This window comes from Ostrinia nubilalis, chromosome 6 (assembly GCF_963855985.1).
Source record: "Ostrinia nubilalis chromosome 6, ilOstNubi1.1, whole genome shotgun sequence".
Taxonomy (NCBI): domain Eukaryota; kingdom Metazoa; phylum Arthropoda; class Insecta; order Lepidoptera; family Crambidae; genus Ostrinia; species Ostrinia nubilalis.
Genome location: NC_087093.1, coordinates 2,017,162 through 2,043,859, shown reverse-complemented (window position 1 = coordinate 2,043,859; position 26,698 = coordinate 2,017,162). Strand labels below are relative to the sequence as shown.

Sequence of the window (26,698 nt, the reverse complement as noted above, 5' to 3'; positions counted from 1 at the left end):
TAGACCATATAATAGCTTCATGCATTGTAAATTTTACCGCATTCTACTCAAAAGCATTTAAACTAAGTCAAAACTGATTTAAAGTGATAGTCTGACTTTAAAACGTAAATCAATCTTAACTTCAGTGAATATACAGATTGCGTGTTACTTGGGTGGATAATAATAGAAACACAAAATATAATTAATGCTTATTCATGTATTTCCTCCCTCCTTCATGTATTCCCTCTGTCATTTTCCACTGTTTGCCACCTCACGTCACACATCATTTTACCGAAGTCAGCCCTATGGCTTCGGCGCAGTACCGATCACTGACGTTTGTCAACAAAATGGTGCTCAACTCTTGAGACAAGCTAAATTACACCATATTGTTCATGATATTGAGCATACATTTTTTTTAAATACCTTCGCGAAGAAAATCTTCTGTACGTAGTACTTATTATTATTCTGTAGTGATACCTACAAAAGAAATATAAGATTGACATTCCTAAAACTATTATACATACACATTACACAACTTTTAAAAACGAATAGTTTAAGCTGAAGTAAAAAAAAAGAAAATTCACAGTAAACAGAGTTACAACGTCTGTCTGTAAATAAACTAAGTCAGGATGCTTCAAACAGCTATTTTCATTAAAAATGCAAATACATGGTTGCCGTACACGGCGTATCTATTGACAACACTTTTATGAGGCGAATGTTACACTGACGCACATCGAGCGTTACAGTTGTAATGTAAAACTCGCTCTTATAATATCTCGGTAAATAAGGGCAACCTCCTGATGAACGTGTAAAGATTGTAGTGTATGTTATTATTCATATTAAATCGAATAGTTATAATATTTAACAAATTGTTATTAAGGAATAAACATTAGAACTTTAACCAACGCGCAAGAATCGTGCATCAAACTTACTCGTGTCGTTTATTACCTATTTATTTCTCAAATGTAGAGTTGAATTGAGAAGATTGGGGTAAAGACATAATTATCATTTTTTTATTATTTTATCATGAAACGCAATTGCAACGAAAGTGCAACTTCTAGTTACTTTTGAGTTGCATCTAAGTTTCTACCATAGCGTCCGTTGAGAGACCACACATGACGCGACCAGTTTGAAACTTTCAGTTTCAGTTTAATTCATCAGAATCATCAGAAAGTTGCAGTTTCGTTGCAGTTGCGTTTCACCGTCTGTTCTGGGCCTAACTGTTATAAGTGGGTTCACCTTATAGTCCAGCTGCGCCAGGGTTCGAACCTGCGTTCCTCGGATCTGGATTCTGCTATTCCAACACTGACTACATTGTAAGATTTTAATCTTTCGCTTTATATTTCAACTAAAATAGAGAAACACGCGACATTTTTATATGAGTTACATAGGTACTCATGGCTTCACGTTTCGGCCGCTATGCCATTGGGTTATTGCCGCTTCTATTTCTTTTTCTATTTTATGTTATAACATGCGGTAGAAACAATGAGGTAGGATATATCCTACCTCATTGTTTCTACCTACCTATTAAAATCGGGCCATTATGGCCTCCAATTATAACCACATCCAGCGCGCTATATCCTTTGCGTGTCCACCACTAATCCATTAGGGATGCGACTTTTAAACAATGCTCGCCGATGCGGTTACCTAAACTCGTGGCGATCGATGGGTATAATGTTCATTGTCCATGGAAATGAAAGCGGTATAGGGTAGACATTTCATTCTATGGGGAATTATATTTGAGTGGTTATAATAATGTTATACACATTCCTTCTTTGGTCAGTAGTATTTTTGTGGTTTGTTCGTTTCAGCCAAATGACAAGTAGTCCACAAGCCTATGGATCTTTTATTTTTAATAATGTTTTAAAATATGTTTAGCGCGTGTTAAGTCTTTCAGAAAAAAATTGGCATTTTTTAAACACATCGAGAAACTCTTGTGGGAACACGAATATGATGCAACAGCCGAAACATAGGCATCATCGTTATAAAGACGACACATTCAGATATTTTTTTATCCACAACGAGGAAGCTCTTGGCCTGTATCTCACCTGATGGTAAGTGATGGTCAGATAAAACTTAAATACTTGTAAATAAGAAGCAAACAATGTGACTCATTTCTTATCACCGATCTATTATCTATTAGATAGATGGCGCTACGTGCCATGTAAACATTGGCTCCGTATAAAATTGTATTTTAAAAATGTAAATTTTCGACGTATTTGAGTGAATTTATTAAAAACATGTGAAGAACTGTCTAAATACCGTGTGAGAGTGTTATCCTTCAAAAACAAACAATGATGTGTGAGAAAATGGACAAAAACTATTCTGTGAAATCTTCAGTGAAAAGTGACTGTTATTTGTTAATCAACACAAAACAAACATAACCGTGGGTTTTCAAAACGTTCAGATAAACTGTATGAAAAACAATAGTGAACTGAGTGCTATACTATGGACAAATTTCCAAGATAAACATTGGTGACTTTAAATTTTTCGTTATTTTTATTTAAATCTTTGACAGTGCCATTGGGAATATGAACACTACTGCACTAGTTAATGAGACCATATTCGCGTGAAGTGTTACGTCAACGCCATCTATTGACATCGGATCAATTTCATCTACCATATCGACGTTTCATTGATTTCGATTGTGATACAAATAGTAGGTACCAGGCTCGGCCGGAAGATGGCACCAAGCGGTTCAAAGTGTATGAAATGCAACAAAGCTATTGTAAATAAACAGCTTTTAGTGTGTTCAGTATGCAAAACATGCTAGAAAAAAATCAAAATACAACACGGCTAAATGATCTCTTAAAAAAATATAACTTTTTACTGCATATTAATGAACCCACAAGAGGAAATGCATGTCTCGACTTAATACTGAGTAACACAGAGGGTGCAATTGCCTATGTTCTGACTTTGTGGTTATCAGATCATGATACTGCACAAGTATTAAAATTAACCCTAAAACAAAAACATGAAATACCCAGCTCTATATTTACTTTTAAAAAGTGTTATTCATTAGAAAATATTTATAAATTCAAAGAATATTTAGGTAGTCTTTCTTTTTCTAATGTATATAACCAAATTGAATTAAATACTGCTTTTGATGAATTTTATGATATATTACTTCTTATTTATAATCTTTGTTTTCCGGTAATAAGATCGAAAAATAGTACATCAACTAAACCTAAATGGATGTCAAAGGGTCTCAAAAAAAGTAGTATTACAAAAAGATCACTCCGTTTCAAATACTATTCAAATAAAAATAATGTAAATCGATCCAAATACATTCACTATAACAAGTTGTTTAAGAAATGTATTAACTATTCTAAAAGACTAACCAATCAAAAATATGTATCTTCAAGTAAAAACATATGCAAAGCAACATGGACGATTATAAAAAATGAAACAAGGGGGATGTGTAATAAAAACTATATAAATAACATAATAATAAATGGGGAGGAAATTACTGACCCTATGAGTATTGCCTCAACATTTAACAATTATTTTATTAATGAAACCAATAAAGCAAATGCAAATATAGAAAACACACTAAATAGCAACCTACAAAATAGTATTTTTTTGACACCTGTAGATGATGACTACATTAAAAAAGTTATAATGACGTTAAAAAACACTCAGTCCGAAGGGTATGATGGTCTATGCACAAAAGTTCTAAAAATGTGTAAAGATGAACTTTGTCCTGTGTTGGTTTTTTTAGTTGATTTGTCATTACACACAGGACAATTTCCCGAAAAGCTAAAAATTTCCACCGTGAAACCATTATTCAAAAAGGGCGATAAAAAAGACATAGGGTAAACCAGAGAGTGATTGCCCACTGGTAGTGATTGCCCGCTTTAAGAATAATATTGTCAGGTGCTGACTTTGAATCACTCTAGTTAGATTTGAATTTACTAAGTAGATGGCTCCGAGATCAATGTACAGTAGATTTAAAATTTACAATAGGAAACACTAAAAAAAAACAGTTATGGCGGATTTTGTCAAGACGGGTGAAAATGTTACTCAAACAGGTAAATACTTTAACAATTTTACTAAGGAATTACTAGCTTAGATGTTAAATTTTTTTTGCAAGTTATTTAATATTCAACTAATGGTGTATAGTCATGACGAAATTATAAGTGTTTTCTCCATTATCAATGAAAATAACTGATAAAATTTGATTTCTAACGGTCATTTTAACGGTGGGTAATCACTGCACGTAAATCTGTATATTTTTAGCTATTGCCCACCACCATTTCAGTTATTGCCATATGTTAATGTATAGTTATTGCCCATGGCAATTATTATTAGTGTTGCCACCATGCAGTAGCAGTGTTTAAGTTGCTCATTGCTAGACTAGTTTTGCAATTTACAGGCATAAATATTGAAATGGCTTTTAATGTTTCATTTTCAGTATGCCAAAGACTCCAAAAGTTCAATATAGTATAGAAAATTTGCAAAAAGCGATCGAAGCTGTACAAGATGTATCCAAAAATATGGTTTGGCTTGAAAAAATTGATAAAAATTCAAACGCAAATACAAAAAATGAAAATCCTACGTTAAATCTACTAATGAAAATGTTAATGTAAGGAAATAGATAGGTACAACTTTAGGGAAGAATAACCAACAGCGAATTGAACATTTTGAGCAACCACTTGAACTGATATCAAAGAAGATTAAAAAAATAAATACATATAAAATTCAAATTTTTGCGTCATCTTTGTTTTGAAGTAGATGATTCTGTCTCTACCGATTCTGACTCATCAACATCAGCTCAAGAAATATTTGATAATATAGTTAATAAGGCCAAACGCAATTTATTTTGAAATTTTGAAGACTGTACTACTAGAATTTAAGTTTAATGTTTTGTTTTGTTTATTTAAAGCCTATTTTGTCATTTTAAAATTGATTATTTTGTTTTAAGATACTGGGCAATTACTGTGCTTTGATGTGGGCAATTAGTGTAAGTAATGGGCAATGACTGTACTTTTTGGAGGATTTTAAATTTATTTCAATATTTTCTAAGTTACGTAAGTTTTATCTAAAAACTGTTAATATTCTGTTTAACAGTTTATTGAGTTATAAGAAAAAAGTAATAAATGGTCGATAATTAAAATACTTTCTTTAATTTTTCATCTTAATGTGTTTGAAATCCTTAAGTGGGCAATAGCTATACGGTTTACCCTATCTAATTACAGACCAATAGCGATTCTCTCGGTTGTATCAAAGGTTTTTGAGAAAGTCATGCATAATCAGTTGACATCCTTTTTAAGTAAATTTGACATAATTAAAAAATACCAATACGGCTTTCAAAAAGATAAATCGACAACGCATGCGGCATTTGACTTAATAAATGATGTTTTACATAGTGTTAACATTAAAAACTACACAACAGCAATATTCTTAGATATGTCGAAAGCTTTCGACTGTGTATCTCACGACCAACTATTACTCAAACTTGAACGCAGCGGAATAAGGGGGCCTGCTTTAAATTGGTTAAAATCGTACCTTATTAAAAGAACACAATATGTAGAGATCACGCAACTGGATTCAAATTCAGTTGCTCAGACATATAAATCGGAACAAGAAATATATAAATTTGGTGTTCCACAAGGAAGTGTGCTCGGCCCGCTATTATTTATATTGTACATAAATGATTTGCCAAACGTAACGGAACAAAAGACTGTACTTTTTGCGGATGATGTATCGATTATAGTTACTACCGACAAGAACTGTTCACTAGATCAACATAAACATGACATCCTAAATGCAATGACATCAGTAATTGAATGGCTTGAAAAAAATAACCTTACAATAAATTTATCAAAAACTCATATGATCAATTTTAATAACTTCAAAAATCAAATAGTTGACATATATTTTAATGGACAAATTCTACCGAACGCGGATAATGTGACTTTCTTAGGCTTATTTTTATTTTATTTTTATTTATTGGTTTACCAACAATTGTACAATAATACATACAATATAACAAAAAAATCCATTAATACTATGTTCTAAGAGTACAATATATTATAGTAGGTAAACACTGCATGCGTTTATATAAACCAAACCATTCAAAGAAAGTAAGTACTTAGTCTAAAAATGAATTGCAAAGCAACAAGCAACCACAAGGCGGCTAGTGAGTGCCAAAATAGACAACAGTTAGATAATTAATTAAGTTAGGCTATTTGGTTAATCTGACGACGGAATTTAGTAATATTTGTGCCAAACAAATTAACATCAGCGCTGAGATTATTATATGACTTACACAGTCTTGAAACAGGGGAGTTGGATCCTGATACAGTTTTACGGTAAGGAGGGCATAGCAGTTTCATATGGTACCTTGGGTATCTGTGAGGGATTTTAAGTTTAAATTTAGAAAGTAGATTGGGGCTATCAAACTTACAGTTTAAAATTCTGAACAAAAAAGTTAAATCATGGGTAGATCTACGTGCTTCTAGGGATTTTATTTTAAAGTGAGCAAGACGCTTTGTATAACTAGGAATCTTTTTTGTTATTTTTGCCGAGAAAGCAAGGTGGTTCAAAAATCTCTTTTGAACACGTTCAAGACGCAAGCTGTGAGTCGCATAGTGGGGTCGCCATACCACCGAGCAATATTCAAGGACACTACGCACTAGACAGTTGTACAAAGTAATTTTTGTTTTGGGCTTGTGAAACGACTTAGCGTTTCTTATAACAAAACCAAGAGCTTTAAAAGCTTTCTTAATGATGTTGTCAATATGTGGGATAAAAGTAAGTTTCTGATCTATGAGTACCCCAAGATCCCTAATAACATTAACTATGTCTAGAATAGAACCATTTATATGATAGTTATTGGCAACCGGGTTCAATTTACGCGTAAAAGTAATCTGGAAACATTTCTTGACGTTAAGATTCATATTGTTTAATGAGCACCATTCTACAAGTCTGTCAATATCACTTTGAAGAAGCAGTGCGTCATTTTGATCGTGAACCACTCGAGCAATTTTGAGATCGTCAGCAAACATGTATGGGATGGAGTGGATAAAACAATGTGGAAGATCATTGATGAATATGTTGAAAAGAATTGGCCCTAGGTGTGAACCTTGTGGTACACCTGAAGATATTTTATAGGAGTTAGACCTGTATCCATCGGCAACCACGTAAAATGATCTGTTACTTAAATATGATTTTAGCCAATTGAGAAGTGCACCAGCAAATCCATACACCTCAAGTTTTTGAGTAAGCAAATCGTGAGAGACCCTGTCGAAAGCTTTGCTAAAGTCGGTGTAAATAGTGTCCACTTGTTTACCGGAGTCTACAGCATCAATCGTGTCTTCGATAAAAGTTACTAAATTGGTGCATGTTGACCTAGAAGGAGTGAAACCATGTTGGCAAGGTGACAAATATTTACTGAAATAATTTTGGATCAATGGACATACCAATGCCTCAAATGCCTTGGCCATAGCAGGCAAGATTGAGATCGGCCTGTAATTTTCAACGTGCTCCTTTGAGTCACCTTTGTGGATGGGAATTACTTTTGCTAGTTTCCATTGGTCAGGGAAGATTCCAGATTCAAGAGATCTGTTGAAAATCATGGTGAGTGGGATAGCCAGTTCACTAGCACAGTTGACTATAAAAACTATTGGGATGTCGTCAGAGCCAGGTCCTTTTGTGGTATTTAAGCCTTTGATAAAGTCGGTTACAGTCTCCACATCCAAAGTCAAGCATGAAAAAATATCAGAGCTTGATTTTAGGCTTCTTAAGTAAGAGGACTTAATGACGGCGTCATATGTGCTGGTTGTCAAAGAATAAACAGACGAAAAATATGACGCGAACATGTTGCATACATCGAAGCCATCACTGACAACACTGCTACCATGAGTTAATGAAGCTGGATAATTGCTAGTTACTTTCCGTTTAGCTTTAATATAGGACCAGAGAATTTTAGGCTTGATTTTAGATCCAAAATTAAATTGGGAAAACCAAATAGAGAAGGTTTGCAACAAAATAAACGGTTTCGCTTTTGCTTTATACAAATTGACTAAAGTTGCAAACATAAATACGGCCATTACTGCTTATTATGCGTATGTGGAGTCAGTTTTAAGATATGGTTTATTAATTTGGGGAAATGGAACTAACATAAAAAAACTATTCATCGCCCAAAAACAATGCATCAGGGCTATATGTAATATAGCACCTGATATATCTTGTTTGACATATTTCAAATCGCTTCAAATACTGACCCTACCATGCCTTTATATATTAGAAGTGAGTGTGTTTGTTAAAAAAAATAATCACAAGTTCTTACAAGCGAAACAATTATACCCAAGATCAACGCGAAATTGTCAGAGACTGGTGTTTGAAACAGTCCCAAAAACACGAAGATTTCAAAAAAATTGTTATGATATGTGCAAAACCATCTATAATAAATTACCATGCAACATTAGTGAACTACCGTTAAATAGTTTCAAAACAGAGTTGCGTAGATGGCTATTAGATAAAACTTTTTATTCAATTGACGAATATTTGAAATTCAGGTTGTGATAAATATGGTTGATACACTGCTTGATAATCTTTACTACTATGCGCTTGTCAGTTACTACCTACTTTGTAAGTGATAGAAGAATACCGGAAGAACTTAAGTACTCCAAAGCCCTATATTTAAAAGCAGATTGACTTGCTGGCTTTTGGACAAATGTTTTTATAGTTATAAGGAATATTTTAATTGGCGACATTGATATGTATTAATTTAATTTTAAATTGACATTTTCTTAATTATTTGACATACTATTGAATCCTGTAATTTTTGCACGTCTGCGAGCAGACTAAACACATGATCCTATTTAATATTGTCACCCTGTATAACTGTGTTTTTGGCAAATAAACGTTTTGAATTTGAATTTTGAATTTGAATATTGTTAATAACATGAGTCTAATACGTCAGAGCTCAAACATCGATTGCGACACGTGAAAGGCTTAGTACGAGATCCGTTTTGTAGCTCATTACCGCAGTCGTTGTTTGGAGCCGACACTGACGAGGGTGTACTTTCAATCGTTGTAATGATCGTTTAATTTCACTTGTGTATCGCTTTGTCTTTACGGATTGAAGCGTTTTGCTAACCTACACTTGAATACAAAAGATACTCGTATCAAATTTGGAACAAAACACTGTTATATTTTTCATACAATACCCTATTATAAGTATTTCATATTAAAATTTATGACTATGATAAGGGATGTATCGCAAGTTGGAATATGTACCTAATTAGAACAAGCTAAGAGGCTAAGATGGTTGCTAAGATTAGATAAAAAATTTGGTTCCATATGTTTTGACTAGAGATATCTGGCAGTACCAGCATCTTTATTTGTAAGAGAGCATTTTGTAGATAAATATCTGAAACATCAAAACTTATAAAAGCATCATTTGTGGTTATATTTACAAAATAATATACATTTCAGCTTATGGCCGTTCAAAATTAGTTTCTTATTCGTCAATAATATCCGTGATTGATAGCACTATACTAAGTATTCCAACATAATTTTTAACGAAGATCCATTCGCAAAATGACCGATCCCCTTCCAATCCAGAAAAATCAAAACAACTAACAATGCATCATTTTCCGGGTCGAATGTACAGAAACGTCGAGGCTTCCACATTTCACTACTGCATCGGAGTGCTGACGTACAACATTTTTTCTTCCAAACACGGATGACGCGGTAATTCGATATCGACGGAATCCAAATTGACTGTATTTGTTCCTCACAGGATTGCGAAGCCGAATTTCGTAGCGAATTCGTCACTAAACAATTTGCAATCGCACACGTCCCCAAATGCAACTTCGGGCACGAGTTCCAGTTTCACTGATTCGGTTCCGTAGCTAGTAATTATAGGATTTGGTACAGCAAAAACAGGTTTAGTTGGTTAGTTTGTACTTTGTATGTATGGGTTTAGAGTGGTTTTTGTATTCAGTAGTAGTTATTATGTAGTAACAGCAAGTAATGCCAGGCCTGTTCATCTCCGCGAGTTTACATCAAAAACAAAACACGCACGATAGCCCACCTACAGGATACTATTCGACAAGGCCTCACATACGAGCGAACATTGACTCACGCACGCGTATTCTTGTGTACGATGGAAGAAAATAAAGAAAATGGTGTACTAAATACTGTGCAGTATTTAACTGCCTAAATAATAATAAAAACATAGAATGTACTTTTTTAAGTTGCCTCAAGATACTGAGAGGTAAATAAGTAGTTAATTATTATTCATTATAATTCATGCTAAATCATGTATTTCCTCCGCCATTTTCCGCAGTTTGGAACCTCACGTCACATCATTTTACCGAAGTCAGCCCTATAGCTTCGGCGCAGTGCCGATCACAGCTGACGTTTGTCAACAAAATGGTGCTTGACTCTTGAGACAGGCTAAATTACTCCATATTGTTAATGACATTGAGCATAATTTTTTTTAAATACCTTCTCGAAGTAAAACTTCTGTACGTAGTACTTATTATTATTCTGTGGTAATGCTCTTTATATGTCGCGGCACTGTAACTCTACATTAAATTTATAACGAAATTGGTCTTGTAAAGTGAGAGGCATAGTTCACAATTTGAAATATTTTTGCGCTAAGAAAGTAATCAATCACAATGTTATGACAAAAACTTCAAATACATAGCCCCACCATAGCGAATACATTTATCTTGATTACCAATTGTAGTCATCCATATTTCTCGCTAAAATGAGCCTTATCCCTCTCGTTATAAACTCCAGAAGGTTCCCCCAACCCACGGAACCCAAGGAACTGCCAAAAAACCGTAGGCACAGGCCAGTAATCAGTCCCAGCGAAGGCACGTACGAGCCCGAAAGTTGTGATGTAAAAAGTTATTTTTATTTGGCGCGCTGTAAAGTTGCGCGCGAGCGCCGTGATTCCATAGTCGGGTTTCGACTGCTTATTTGTTTAAAAGATGGATTTATCTGGAGATAAAAATGTTAAGATGTATCACGAGTTTTGTCTTGTGTTTGCTCAATAAGTAAGCCTGTGATTACGCTTGTGATACAAATATTTAGAAATTGATCCTCAGTTCTGATATTATACGAGAAAGATTTTACATGCATGTATTTAAATTTTAGACTTATTTCTTGTCTTCGAATTGTTAAAAAACCTAAATAAAAATGAAAACACGTTGAATAGTTTAGTAATACAGTCGATTTTTAACACTTAATACTCTTATACGATAAATTACATCTTTCTAACGTACGTCGACGTTTTCACATACATATTCAGACGTAGCAATCACCATCTCGAACCGAAATAGAAGATTTCATTGTATACAGCAATGAGTTACAGCTCATACACACGAAAAAGAAGAACAATAAACAAAGCCCCTCATCTGTTGCTCGGAACTCTATCATATGAAACTTCCGGAACGCCCCAGCCTTATGGGCTCATAACTATACCTAACGCCGCCCATTCGTTTCATCAGGCCGTCCCAAAGAACTGGCAACGGCTCGCACATTGTTTATCACAGTATGAAATTTTAACGGTATCCACGTAGAAGCTGGATGGTCTAATAGAATTTCTCGGTATTTAAAGGCAGGTGTGCAGAGAAAACGGCCAGTACAAATGGAACAATGAACAAAGATAGACCCACTAAGTTCAGTTTCAGTTACAGAAGTTACAGTATACGCTGCTCGATAATATTTTAGATGATCAGCAATCAAGTCACGTAAAAAGCTTTTCTTTGATTCAAATGTTAACATTATATTCTGAGACATGAAATTAAGAAATATATCTTAGAATAACATCTTAATTTATTTTTACTGTAGGTCTTTGAGACATCAATAGTATTTTAAGTAATTTTCACTAACTGCTTACATCAGGAAAAGTTCATAACAATGTCTAGTAATTACCGGTGCAATGAGTATTCATTTGAAGTTTAAAGGGACGAGACAGTAGGACTCACATCAAATTTTACTATAGAACCAAGCCTTAAAAAGGTAAAATTTATATAAACAAGCTTCCCAATGTTTTAATATTCAGTTCAGAAACTTTTTTGTAAGACGCCTAAAACTTGACAAAAAATCTGTGAATATTCAATAAACCTGGCTTATGTATTTAACCTGTGGCCAAGGTAGCCGGGTCCGGCCGCGCCGTGAATACGAATGGCCGAATCTTAACCCTCAATCTGCCGGCGCCAACACGATAAGACCCCGACATTGATTTTTAAATAAAATTTAAGGGTGTAACGTGTTTTTGCGGTCCGATTCGACAGGACACTAGTTTTAAGGGGCTATTTGTCGTAACAATAGTTTGTGTGATTTGAATTTAAAATGTTAAAATTAAGAAAGCAAATATAAAGGTGTTTAAATTAGACAAGGTTATGAACAAGTTTTGAATACGAATGGCCGAATCTCAACCCCCAATCTGCCGGCGCCAACACGATAAGACCCCGACATTGATTTTTAAATAAAATTTAAGGGTGTAACGTGTTTTTGTGGTTAAATTCGACAGGACACTTTTAGGCGGCTGTCTGTTGTAACAATAGTTGGTATTTAAAATGCAACAATAAAAAAATCTTAAGATGTTTACCTAAATAAATACATGAATAGCGAATAAAGGATTAATAGTGAACTAGAAAAATTAAACTGTTCCGCACATTTTGGTAGAATCGATAGGTAACAGTTTGGTAATGATATTTTTCGTGATTTGAATGCGGAAATTGTTTCAAAGTGACCCTACATAATTATTTATTTACTTCTATTTACTGTACCTATTCTTAAACAAGGTTTTTTACATAATTGTTTTTTTTTTTCAGGTAATTATTTTCCTGTAACTTCTACGTTTGAGAAAACAGTGTCAACACTAAATGTAAGTCTTAAAGAATATATCAATTAAATAAGAGCACTGTGCAGGTTAACTTAATCTCCTTGAGACAATCTGAGAGAAGAGCGAGTCCATGTTTGCCAATTAGCGAATTAGTAGACGCCTCCGTGTTCCAGTGGACTGAGAAATGGACTGTCTCGACTTGAAGTTCTAGGTTTGATTATCGGGAGGGGCATTCATAGTTTCACTTACTAATGTATTGGACATTTTGGACTTATTAATGTGAAAAAATAAATTATATCTAATTCTGATTTCGGCGAGCTCTGGACGTTCGTTCAATTCAGCTAAAGGTTATAAGTAATACATAACGATTATACCCCTATGAAATGGTGGCTCATAATATTTAAGAAATCAGTTAATACACTTAGATATATGAAGAAGAAAGCAAACGCAATAAATATAACAAAAACATAAGTTTATTCTCAATAATTTGGAAAATGTATGGGTGTGACCCAGGCAGTTTTAATTCCACACATTTTGTCTATGTTAAAACCGTTTTAAATCAGTCCCCTGGTAAATAATTAAACAAAAGGTGGTAAATTCAATGCTACAATTAAAATAGTAAGACACGGGTCTTAACGCGACGTTAATTAATGAGTTACATTATGTACTCACGGCTTGACGTTTCGGCTGCGATGCTGCAGCCGTGGCACAAGCAGACTAGCGGTTCGCGGCGTCGTCCTTTCGGGTGGGCTCAAAGATTTTTAACTACCCTCATAAGTATTGTCATTTGTTACACTACCACTAGTGATCTTACCACGCACGACACACAACACTCATAGTATCCGTATTCAGTGTCTTACTATTTTAATTGAAATGGAACGCGAAAGTATAAAATCTACCTGATACAGTCGCTTTATGTCGCATATTTGAGATATAATTAGCTTCAACAAAACAAGCATAAAACCATTTTAATGTACACCTCGAGAGATAATTAAAACACAAGTACCTACGGTTAATTACAAAAATCCACACGGGTTGGAATGAATAGCAGCAGATTAACCCATTTCATTCTGACAACGCACAGTTTCAAGTTGTTACAGTTATTTATGTAACTCGTTTGCTAACGCTGCTTTAAGTTATCACATCGAGGTAAACACTGTGGCACCTTATTCCTTGGTGATAGAGACGATTTTGCACCAAAAATGCGTAGTCTAAACTGCGTTGTACACATGCCACGTGTAGAAAATTCTGTACCTACTTATCCAGTTTCTACACGATACGTTTTACTAAGTACTTCGTACTTACTTGTATTATAAACGCTGAAGTTTGTGGATTCGTGTTACACTTTAAAAGATAACGTATGATACCGCCGAGTTTGTATTTATTTAATTTATTTTTAAGATTATATCACATATTTTTTAACGCGTCATTATCTAAGAGCCCATGCAGACGGACGCGCCGACGACGCGCGTTTTAGTAACGTGAGACAACGGCCCGCTTTTTTCAAATTCAATAATTTATTTGCTATAATAAATTATTGAATTTGAAAAAAGCGAATTTAATTGATACATCAATCTTACAAACGTCGACGGCGCGCTTGAAAAACTCTGTATCCCAGGGCTCTAAGTCTTTAGGTCTCATCCCAAGGACGTGCCATTATAAAATAAAAATGAGAAACAGAAATAAATTAATTAATACAATCAAACAATTATGTGTCATTTATTTATATCATGAGATAAACTATTCCATAGACAATGACTTAAAAAGGTTACTTTCCGAAAACAAGTAATTTTTAAGTCTCATGTACGAAGGAGCATACGTGTACATTCCAAAGCTATAGCTTCAACACCGCTATGGCGGCTCCTGACTGGTTAAGGGGTGGGCATAATTACATTAAGTGACCAACCATACTGTCACGTGGTATCAGGCCTCCCTTACACCACTTACTAATTTACAGTAAGCCGCAAACACTTTCACCGTGGGATGTCTTTTGATGGAAGATGATTTTGTCTTAAAGGAATAAAAGAAAAGTTTAATATTTTTTCTGCCCCATAAATAATTGACACTTTTGTAATAGGACATAAAAAAGAAACTATTATAATAAAATAAAATCTAACATAATGTTGTGATTATGATTTATGTTGAGGAATATCCTTGCAGCCTTTGTCAATTTCAGTTTTACTGTAATGACGTGTGTCAACAAAGATTATTTTATTTAAAGTAGGCTCATTAAACAAAGAAACTAGTTAATTTACTCAAAAAAATATAATACCGTTTAAATATCACACAAAATAAGAACGCAAACAAAACAAAACCACGTGCTAAGTCCCAATCACTCGTAAAGTATTCAAGTGACTTGTGAGTTGGAAGAGATTCCGTTAGCGACAAGTCTACACATGTCAGATATCGCGAGCCGATCTCGATTTTATCGAAGGACTTAATAAAATGAGGGTCTTGAGCTCGGAGGTGCAAGTCAAAGGATGAAGGAGAACTTAAATGTATCCCAAATGTTTTCTATAAAGAATATTAACCCCTCATCATGCTTGCGTTACTGTTGGGCTTACCACAGTCCATCTTTTTAGTCTTATTTTTTATTTGAATTTGTCCATTACATGTAGGTAGGTACTTTAATTTGAGAATAAAGTGTTTTCTGAAACAATTTTGAACCGAATCGTTTCTAAAGGTTCGGCCAAATCAACGTATACTGCCTGTGAGCGCCATGGCGATGGCAATGGCAATCTAATGTCATAATATATGAAATTGTGGCGATGAGTTCACAACACAACAACGCGTCCTGTCATTGATCGCGGTGATCTAGGTATGGACACGCGGTGATCGCCATCGCCATCGCACGCGTTGGCTGAAGCTTAACTCCTGCTCGATCCCGCTATCGTCTTTCTCTCGCGCCAAACGCCAAGGCGTTAGCGAGTTTCGCGTTGATCCTCGGATCTCGACGCAAGTACTCGGCCGCGTTTGTTTTTAACTTATCGCGAATTCATTTGTGTTCGTTAGCTTGGCGCGTACCACTTTATTTGGGGTCGGGACCTTTTTCGGGCGTCTTCGGTGCACGTATTTTGGGTTTAAAGACAGTTTCTGAATAGCTAATGTTGATTTATAGAAGTGTGTCATAGTGACTGACATATTTTATTTACGATATGGGAAGGGATGTCAGAATCATGAGTTGTTATAATCATTTATACGAAATATAAACAAATAGTAAAACTAATTAAATCTGTGGAACTATTGCCATAAAAGTAGCAGCTGAAAAAATGGGTAAAAGGCTATCAAGAATATTTTAAGTGCGAAATATTTTTACATTATCATCATTCATTTTAATTTTGCCTAAATTGAGCTCCATAAAACATCATAACTCCTCTTTAGAGACTAAAGTTCAACAAATTATCTGCGTATTATAAAAATAAGAAAAAAAGTGAAAGTACCTAAACTGTATTCTTCAAATCTTCGCTATTCTTGCGGTGAAAATTCGCGCAATATTTATTTGTTAATATGCTAAAATATTTTATAGTAGAACACCAACAAAGATTTACCTTGCTCAACATTTATTTATCTCATTTTTTACGCTCACCGTACATTACTAAATCACCGCTGATCCCGGCGATATTTTACCACGGGCTACACACGGGCGGAGAGGTAAATCGTGTAGCGCTGTCTACGAACTAATGTAGCAACGCTACGGTGATGTAGCACTGATGTGCGTAGTGCTACGATCACTGCTACATTGCTACAGTGTTTGTAGTGTTGTTATACAACGCGCGCCTATCACTTCGAAACTCGTCACTTGATTAACATTGAAACTAATTCTTAACAAGCAAGTGAACTGACAAAATTTATTGTGTACAAGTACTTTATTATTGGTAGGGCAAAGTATGTATCTAGGATCGTAAATAAATGCATATTAAATGCTATACTATACTCGTAATAAACTCTTTGAATTAAACGCTTGCACAGTTATTTAATTTATCCAAACACGACATGCTTTACAGTACAATCTAGGAGGGAGGTTATTACACAACGAGTTCTGAAATACGAACAGAATTATACAACTCGTTGTGTAATACTCGTACGTACTCAAATAGGTAGTCAATTATTTTAATAACAGCCCACAGCAACGCTGTCTGCCTATTAACCTAAAACTCAATTTCAATCAACCTGAAATATTGATGTCGCATATAACACATTCAATTACGAACTGCTGCCAGCCGAATATGATTAGAGAGACATACTATAACATATAACATGTTAATTTTCAATCGGACCGCAGAACGTATTGGGTCGCACAATGACAAATATTTTGGAGCGCTGCAATTCGATGGAAGCAATTGGATCCCTAATAACAGGACATCCCAGTCTATTCCCGAATTTGGACCTATTCAGGGCCGACAATTTACGTTTAATTTTAATTTACATGCGTTTAGCAGAGCGACAAACACCCGCTATAATGATTCTGGATTGGCCCGCTTGTGTCGGTGATTCGAGTTTGAATATAATTATGAATAATTTACGCTCATTACAGCTATTTAGAAAAGCAGCAGAGCATGTTCGGTGAAATTCCAGTTTCAATTCACTGGTTTTATGTACATATATAATTTTACATCTATTCGGTTTCTATTGTTATGGGTACAGAATATTATGTGAATTGTGGCGCGCAGAAAAGATTACAGAGGCTGAATTTTGCGAGACAATATTTAATAGGAAGCCTTAAAGCCTTATCGACAGGCTAAAGCTGTCACTACGAAAAACGTAAAAATGAAAGCTGTTACTTTTTAACACATTCAAAGCCTTCAATGGAGACTCTATAGTAAAACATTGAGCGGCGTAAGTGTTAAGGTCTTTTTATGTACTTTTTCACTAAGTAATGTAACCAAAACATTGGACGCTCAACATCTAACAGACAATGTAAACATCTCATGACATTGACAAATTAAACGCTTGCAGTATAGTAGTACTACAACAATAGTGGACTAGAGGATACAAAACTTTTAAAAGTGTCATAAAAAGACCTTAAAAGTAAAACAGCGCCTTAACATTGTTCCCGGCTACACACTAAAAACTCATATGCAGAAACTGAGTTTGTAAGTCCAAACACTAGCAAAGTTCCGCATCCGCGATTAAAACGCGAAACTTCCAGAAACAGTTGTATGTTTAAATAAGTTTCCTCGCGATGACGTCTATAACATATTTCAAACAATTTCAAAGTGTAATGCGCGAAAAATAAGGTGCTCGTATCGCTGGTGGCGGGTCTCAGCGCCGATATAGTCGCTAGATGCGACTAGCGAAATTTAAAGTTACATCGTAGATGTGACAGTTTTTCTTTTCATATTTTTTTATGCAGTACAAGGTAGGTATTTAACCGCAGTCGCATCTGATGTTAAATGAGATGCAGTCTGGGATGGTACATACTGGTAAGTATCTGCCCTGTAAGTGCCTATTCACACACACCTTGAAAAGGCCCAGATTATAGTGTTCCTAGTTGCCTAGCCTGGTCGTTTGTGTGCTTTTTGTTATGGGTTTGAGTTCCAGTGGGGACAAATGTTTATGTTATGGTGAATAGTTAGAACTGTAAGAAACATACCTGACATAACTAGAGTCGAAACAATGTCTTACGTTACCTCCGAAATGCGTGATCATATTTCTTTAGATAATTCGATTCGTTTGACGCTTAAAATATCCCAATATCAAGATAATCAGATAATTGCAGAAAGTAATTTATAAAGTTAATGTCCCACGTGGGAATCGTACCCAAGATTTTTTAATCGAAATAACAGCAGAACCAGCAGAACTCTAAGCAATAGAGACTACAAAAGGTGTGCTATGTGCGCTCGATAAAAAATATCTTTTATAGAAAAAAAGTGATGCGATTGACGACGGTGTTTGATTAGTGATATTATGTGCGCTTGGGAAATAAGATCTTTTACCTATGCTTGACCCCGTTTTTAGAAAAACGGTTTTGTAGTTATTTTTAAAACGCAATTTCTAGATGCCTTATCCAGAAGTTAAGTGGAGGTATCGCCAGCTGAGCTCGCGGCTCTCTCTGATCCGTTTTGCGCATCAGGCGGGCGGACAAGAACCTCTAAATTTCGTATTTATATACAACGCGGCCATCGTTGGCGCATCTTTGAAACAATTTGGCTTTATGGCAGCTAAACGCGTTTTGAAAATAAGTTTTTAATAATAAATAAACATTTGTAATAAATAAATTGCCACTTGGACCATTCTCGCGGATTTTTTCGAAAAATATATTTTGCAAGAGATTTACAGAGAAAGATTTGTAAATTTTTTATAATGTGAGTTACTCGTAAAATTGTATCAAGATAGCAAAATATTCATCGTAGAAATCCTTTCTGAGCAACATTTAAATACAAAAAGCTACAGTCCAAATGTTACTGCTTTTAACATAAAACGGTTTGACGACTATTACTACTGATCCTGTCGAATGCCAAGATTAAATCAAAACGGGCAAAAGCTCTTAATAGATGTGTGTACTGAGCAACAAAAATATTACACAACATTCGTGAAAGTTGAATCGGGCTCGTAAACAAGGTTGTATTAGAACAGCGATCTTCAACCTTTTTGTATTCTATGCATTTGTGTTTTATTTATGCCTACTTCTTTTGTACGATACGAAGCTATTAAATAATACCTTCGTCGTCAGTCGTTCAGTAAGTTGTTCAGTTCAGTTCAGTTCAGTTCAGTATCATGAAACGTATGATAGATCGTCCCTAGCGGTTACTTTCAAGAACTAAAATCTTCATAGGGTTTTTTTGACACACTCGTTAGAGATGCGTTTATGTACTCAGGGTAAGGTAAAGCTACTGTTCTTATAAAAACTCGTTTCTTATGCCTCCTGTCACATAAAAAAAATGGAGCAAACGAAAACTTGACGCGCTATTATTGTCTGCCAATACAAGTTTCTCCATATAGCTGGAGTTGTAACATCACTTTATAAAGTCAATCGACTCAATGATGATTTCATAGCTATGAAAAATGCTCGACGCTCTAGCTTAGCTTAATTTGATAACTATAACTTTACGTTTTAATTAAATTACCCGCTTATCCATGTATGGTGTTCTAAATGTTAAGAACCGCTGTGCTCAAAGGATAAACGAGCGTGACTTCGCAAACTTTGAACGCACGAAATTTTTCAAGTTTGTATAACGCTGAAATGGGTTGCAAACTCCAAAACTGCTGGATGTTTGTCCTTTTTAGCAGCTGCTAAATTAACTAAACGTTTCATTAGCTTCTGAAACAACTGAAGTATTTGGATGCCAATTCAGAAACTTTGTGACAGATGGTGAAGGATAAGTTGTCTCCTGCTGAAGAGCATTTGACGTAGAACGGATCTGCTTAAAAGTTGGGACTAATTGAAGATAAGATTATACGTACTTATTCTAAGATCCCACAACATAGCGTAAGCGTCCCTTCAGACGGGGAGAGTCCCACATAACCCACTGATCGTCCTCATTGGCCAGTAAATAATATTATGTGCAAAGCATTTCTCGGCGTAAAAAATAAAACCTGTGCTTGATGAACCTACAACTTCAAGAAGATCGCTGGAAAGATAAAAATATCAGGAGACTTGCATTCCTATGTCCAGTCTTAGGTTCAGCAGTGGACTGCCATTGTATAATCTATATCTATAAAAAAGCGAAAGGTCACTGATTGACTGACTCACTCATCACGAAACCTCAGAAACTACAAGTGCTAGGAGTCTCAAATTTTGCATGGGGGTTCCTTTTAGAAAGTAGGTGCTCACTAAGACGTGATTTTGAAAAATTCAACCCCTATGGAGGTAAACACGATAAACGCGTACAAAGTCGCGGGCGGCCGCTAGTGATAATTTATTTGTTAAATCTGACAATAAATAACATTTTTCACCTTCAAGTATCAGTGATTCTGCAAGCTTTTTGCTTAGCTCTTCATAAAGGCTAATGCCAAAACAGAGGGCCCGCTAATAAGGCGTGGAAGTGTTAAGCAATTTTGGGTAGTAGTTAAGTTAGTTAAGAACTTGCACAGGTTAAGTTTGGCTTCATGCCTTAAACAGCGCACCGATATATCAACGCCATAACTACACGTTGTAGGTTCTAAACTTTAACTTTCAGTAGTAAGCTAATTGCTAAACCATTTTAAATAATTGTCATGTTCATGTTTTGAATAATTTGTTGCTCAAATAGTAAATTGTTTGTTCAATATTATTTTGAACTAGCTGTGCCCCGCGGTGTTACCCGCGGTAAAGCGTAGCCTATGTGTTATTCCAGGGTGTCAGCTAGCTCCACACTAAATTTTATTAAAACCGCTCCAACCGTTTTGACGTGAAGAAGTAACTCACAAACTTTCGCTTTTTATTAAGATTAGTGTGACAAATTATTGTATTCCCCCTGTTATACTATATTTCTGTTTTTTCTGGCTAATAGAAACTATGGATCAAACGTTCTTCCGACCAAATAAGTTTTACCTATTTTAATCAACATTTTTCCAAAACATAGTAATTTTATGACGTCCCTACCAACTTAGTACCCATACGAATCCAGGCCAGATCACTACTAATACGTACACACTAAACCCTAAAACTTATTACAAGTATATGACCTAGCTTTATCATTCAACTTCATTTTACTAATTGTATCAAATCCCAGCGCTCCAATTTATTGGGTATATCCCTAAGCTAAAATTAAGACTACAAAACTGTTAGATGTGACCTCCCCGTATATCCTGCGACCGCAGCGCCCCCTACGTCCCTCGTAAAAGCCCTTTGAGTTTACCGCTGGACTATTTTATTATCGTTCTTTTTGCTGTACCTGTGCCCTGATTTTAGTTTTTGTCCTTTTTATTGCCACTTGGTGTAAGAGGTATTAAACTATCCACTTTACACACTAAAGCAAATTAGGATAGATAGACAAAATATAAAATTTTCTTGTTTAATTACGTTGTAACCAGATACTTAATGAACTGCAGTATTTTAATCGCCACCACTTAGAATTGGAATGATAACGATTACCTACACGTTATGTAGATGCTATTGGACGTACGAAATCACGTCCTTCTAATAACGAATTTCATTTTTTTTTTTTTAAAGACTCGCGGGTCAAAAGTGGCCCGGTCCTTTATAAGGCTTGCGTGGGGATACAGATTATTTTTACTATTGTTATATTTTTTGAGTAATTGGTCCTGTAATAGCTAATTAGGAGACAATAGTGTCTATTAAAGCTTAAATTCACTTATTTTGGTCTGTAACGGCTCATCTAAAATTTAACTCCACAATCTCATCTTCACAAACTACGACGACACTTAAATTATAATTAACTTCACAAGTGCTTAACTTCCGCTAAATGAGTCATTGAGGCCAATTAAATAGAAAACATTACGCTGGCCCAAAATGGCCGCCACGTAAAAAGGTAACGACTGAAGGCAGTAAAGAGTCACCCGGTTATATGAGCTGCAATTTTGTTTTATAACTGCGAGAATGTCGAGGATAGTAAAACCGGTGTTATACTTTTTAAGGCATTAGGGTAAAGAGTGGCGATGAGTTTTTACAGTTTATGGTCCCACTTTGTAGAGTGGTCAAGGTGATGTCTCATGTAGATTTTTTATAGTGCATGGAGCGAACAAAAATTAAAATCACCAAAAAAAACTAACGGGGCGATTAAAAATAGTAACGTTTAAATAATGTGCTGTCATAAAAAATGCAAATTTAGGTCCTCACCAAAGCTGCTCTAGATTTATCATGATCCATCTTTTGGCTTTGTCACCATGTTCTAAGAGTGACAGAGATGGCTATACGGTAGGCTTAGGTTTTATTTATTCAGGTAAAAAATAAACATGTTATATGACGTCACACGGCATAACACAAGCCATTACTATGACGTATGGCCTCCGCGCGTAGGCTCCGAGATTTTATGACAAACGAACTTTGGAAGCGCTGATTAAGATTTGACACTTTATTTAAGATGGCAACATTTTCCTCGTGCGCTTGTAAAGGACGTGTTGATATATTGATAAAATATGCATTGTTTCGTTACATAAAAGTTTGACATGTTTTCAAATAACGTAGCGCATGTTTTAGGACCACAAAAATCCTGATAATACGCATCTACTTTAGGGCTAATTTTACAATCATTTATCTCAAGAATAATATTGAAATTTGGCGTATTTCCCATACAGAAAATTTAAAATGACTATTTTATAGTATATACCTATTTAAGCAAAAGTTATACGATGATTGGAAAGTCAGCCTTTAATGATTTTTCACAATTATTTTTCTACTTTTAAGCGCACTTTTTTGTAGTCTAACTTTTGTAAGACTGACTTGCACCACCTTAACCGTAACTTTAACTATAACCGGTGTTTTTTGTATAGTTTAACAGATTTTTGACGTTTGTTATAGTTAAAATAAGATGATGCACCTCAGCCTTAGTGTACACTCTACAATCTACATCCTGGTGAAGATAAAAAAACTATACCTACAGGCTGTGTTGTGGTCAGTCAATCGTTTGTAAAGTTAAAGGCCATAAAGTACTGAACATCACATCATTACATTTCATTTCGTACCTAATTACTTAAGTGATAAAGTATAAATTTTAAAGTGCCATAAAGGCAGAGTCATCGATGCACAACTTGCGGGTGACATGCAACCGTTCGTGCTTAATTAGTTTTACTCAATTAGGGCTGTCTATAGAAAATAGAACCTTTTAATTACAGAAAAGGTAACTACATAAAATAAATAACATTTTATTAGAAAATATTTTATGAATAGATGTTATTCCGAGTCAAACTTTTTGCACTATACATTTTCAAAGAAGGAAAATAATGTTTTTCCGAGCAATTATTTTTAGTTTGAACTACAGTTGTGTACAACTTTACAGGAAATGTTGCTATTTTATTTTTTCGTTGTTGTATTGTAGGCATTTGTAGGTTATTACTAATTAGCTTTCCGCCCGCGCCTTCGCCCACGTGGTATTTTGTCTGTCACAGAAAAACTTTGATATCGTGATATCTATGCCAAATTTCACCAAAATCGCTTCAGTGGTTTAGGCGTGAAAGCGAGACAGACAGACAGACAGACAGAGTTACTTTCGCATTTATAATATTAAGTATAGATGAATAATAAAAGATCCTAACGTAATTTTTATACAAAGCCGTCTAGTCCCAAACTACGCAAAGCTTGTGCTATAAGTACCAAAAAACGTACAAGTAAGCTCCCAAGGTGAAAAACCGTGTACATCAATCAAAGCATTTGTTGACAAGCTCAACTTAATTTCACTGAGTCACCGCGAAATAAAGCTCGTTCATAAAGTCTCAACAGCCAAACACTTCGTTTCATGACCGAAACAATTTTGTAATCTGAAACGCCATTTCCGGAGAGTGTCAGCCCTGGGTATTTAGAAACGGTGCGAACAAACGACTTTTCCATTATAATGTACAGTTAGACGCGAATAAATCATTTCATTTAATGAAAAAGCGACCTTTTCGTCTAGACTTTAGAAGACTTTGTTATAAGAATTGAGTATTTCAAGGCGCTGAAATTTATTTGGGTGCTTTCTTCTGTATTCATGTTTAAATATTAAAATTAAACTTTTATTTTTCAACTCTAAGATACTTATGTAAGTTCTATAAAACGTAAGTACTCATTTGAAACAAGACATTTTTGCCCATAGAAAAACATTAAAACTTGACAATGATTAAAATTTTCCGCTAAAGGTTATTGTTATACAAAGCTCGACTTTATTTTCACCAAATAATTTTAATACTATGTAAAAAAATAAGGGATGGTTTTGTGCAGATTAGTATAAATTAGTTTTACAAAGAAAACTACGTAAATAGGTAATGATAGGTGAATTTAAACACAAAACATGGGTTTTCTTTTATATTTTCGTCTGTTTAGTTGACCTTAAAGCCTGTGCCAAATAATTATGTGTGTGACATAGCGTCGCTTGCCTCTCTAACTGACATTTTTTTCGAAACTGAGTTATCTACATCATCTTAATAAATTTTGCAAGACGAATCGATCTGTCTAATCGCCTGAAAATTTTGCTAAATGTCAGTTACGTCAGAGAGGCAAGTGACGATAGTTATGACATTATAGTAATGTAATGACATTCATCTGACTGTACCACTCACCATATTCAATATCAGTAAAAACTTAATTAAACTAAACATTTGTGCGCGTTTGTATTACAAGTAGTTATTTGACAGAACACGCGATGTTCATGTTTTATTGCAGCCTTTTACTTTATTGCATCGATATGGAAACTAATTAGTTTATTTTAGTACTCTGGAATATGTGTTTGAGGGGTTTTTCAAATAAAAATGAGTTGTAATTTTCCCTAAACATCCGTTTTTATTTTTACCACTTAATATTTGTTGTAAGCAATCCAAATTCCATTTGTGCAAACAGTTTTTATTATATTTCCGACTTTAAAAAGCAGGCTTATTGGTTTGACACGCGAATACCTACTTTTATCTCGTGAAACCCTAAGTGGTTGCATGAGTCCGCGGTTACAATTAATTTCTATTGTGTCTCGATTTGTTGGCACTTGAAGGGTTAGTAGGCCGATCTGACAGACCGTGCTTTATTTCTTTACTAGTGCTAAGGCGGTTATCACACTGCGCCGCGCTCCGCCGCTGAGCGCGTGATTTTCATATAAAAAATCACGCGCGCGGACGCGTTGTCAGTGTGAAGTGCCGCGCGTGTTTTCTATACAAACTGAGATACTTGCATACAATGATTAAATCTGTCACCCCGCGCTCCGCGGCGGAGCGCGGCGCAGTGTGATAACCGCCTTAGTATACATAATATAAACCTTCCTCTTGAATCAATCTATCTATTAAACAACCGCATCAAAATCCATTGCGTAATTTTAAAGATCTAAGCGTACATAGGGATGGACAGGAAAGACTTGGTTTTATACTATGTAGTGAAGTGATGTCACAAAAGATGCGCACGAACTTAGACATTTTCAAGTTACCTACTCATCAATTTACCTATAAACTAACTAGTAATTCACCATCACAAATCGTCAATGTTTACTATAGACCACCATAATAGTGCCATAATCGTGAAATGAGTCGGTCGGCAAACAGCGTCGGATCGGACGCAAAATACGCTCCTTAAATTATTGAGGTCGCGTGCAAATATTGCCCGCAGGCAAACACGCGGGCTATTCATTAACTTATCCGCAAAAACACTGGCTAGCGCTGGCTGTGACAGTTCGGTGTCGAAGCCATATATTAATGTAGTGTTATGGGCTAGGCTAACAGTGGAGTGACGGTTACATAGGAATTACGACAAACTAGCGATGTTTTAAGCTTTAAAGGCTGTTAGTAATATAAACTTCCTAAAATTACATCCACTCAGACTCTTCATTCTCTCTTTAATTCAACAAGTAACAAATCTTTGAAAATAGTCAGAAATTGTAAATAAATTGAGATTGCAATTGTTTATAATCATAACGACGAAAAGCGTAGTTTAGAATATTTCTGTCTTTATTCGTAGGTTTTTATTCTTGATCAAGCAAAGAACAATATTTTGTATTTTATCTTTAAAAATATCTGTCTGTTTTCAGTTCGTCTCTTTATTTACGAAGAGATGTATGTACGTACCTACTAGATAAAATTCAGGTTCTAGGAATACAAAAACATAGTTCTTAGCATAAAAACTATGACATTCCTGTGTAGTCTTCATTATTACTGCCTCAACTGTTCTGTATTTTGTTTTCATTCCGTCAACTACAGCATTTCCGAAATCCCACCGAGCACATACAGCGACTATTATGTACTATGTACATATAAATAAGTGTGACCCAGTGTTTGTGAACACACGGGCGTGAACCGTGAACGCAAACACAGCTTTTGTGTAATTGTTTATTTTCACGTTTATACATCAAGGGA

The 26,698-nt window shown here is 35.1% G+C and overlaps 1 protein-coding gene across 1 annotated transcript in view; it reads left to right on the top strand.

Annotated features, from left to right (window-relative positions):
* The window catches only part of LOC135072400 (CUGBP Elav-like family member 4), an 825,344-nt gene that overhangs the window by 624,067 nt on the left and 174,579 nt on the right, over positions 1-26,698 (top strand). The gene's annotated exons all lie outside the window — the stretch shown is intronic.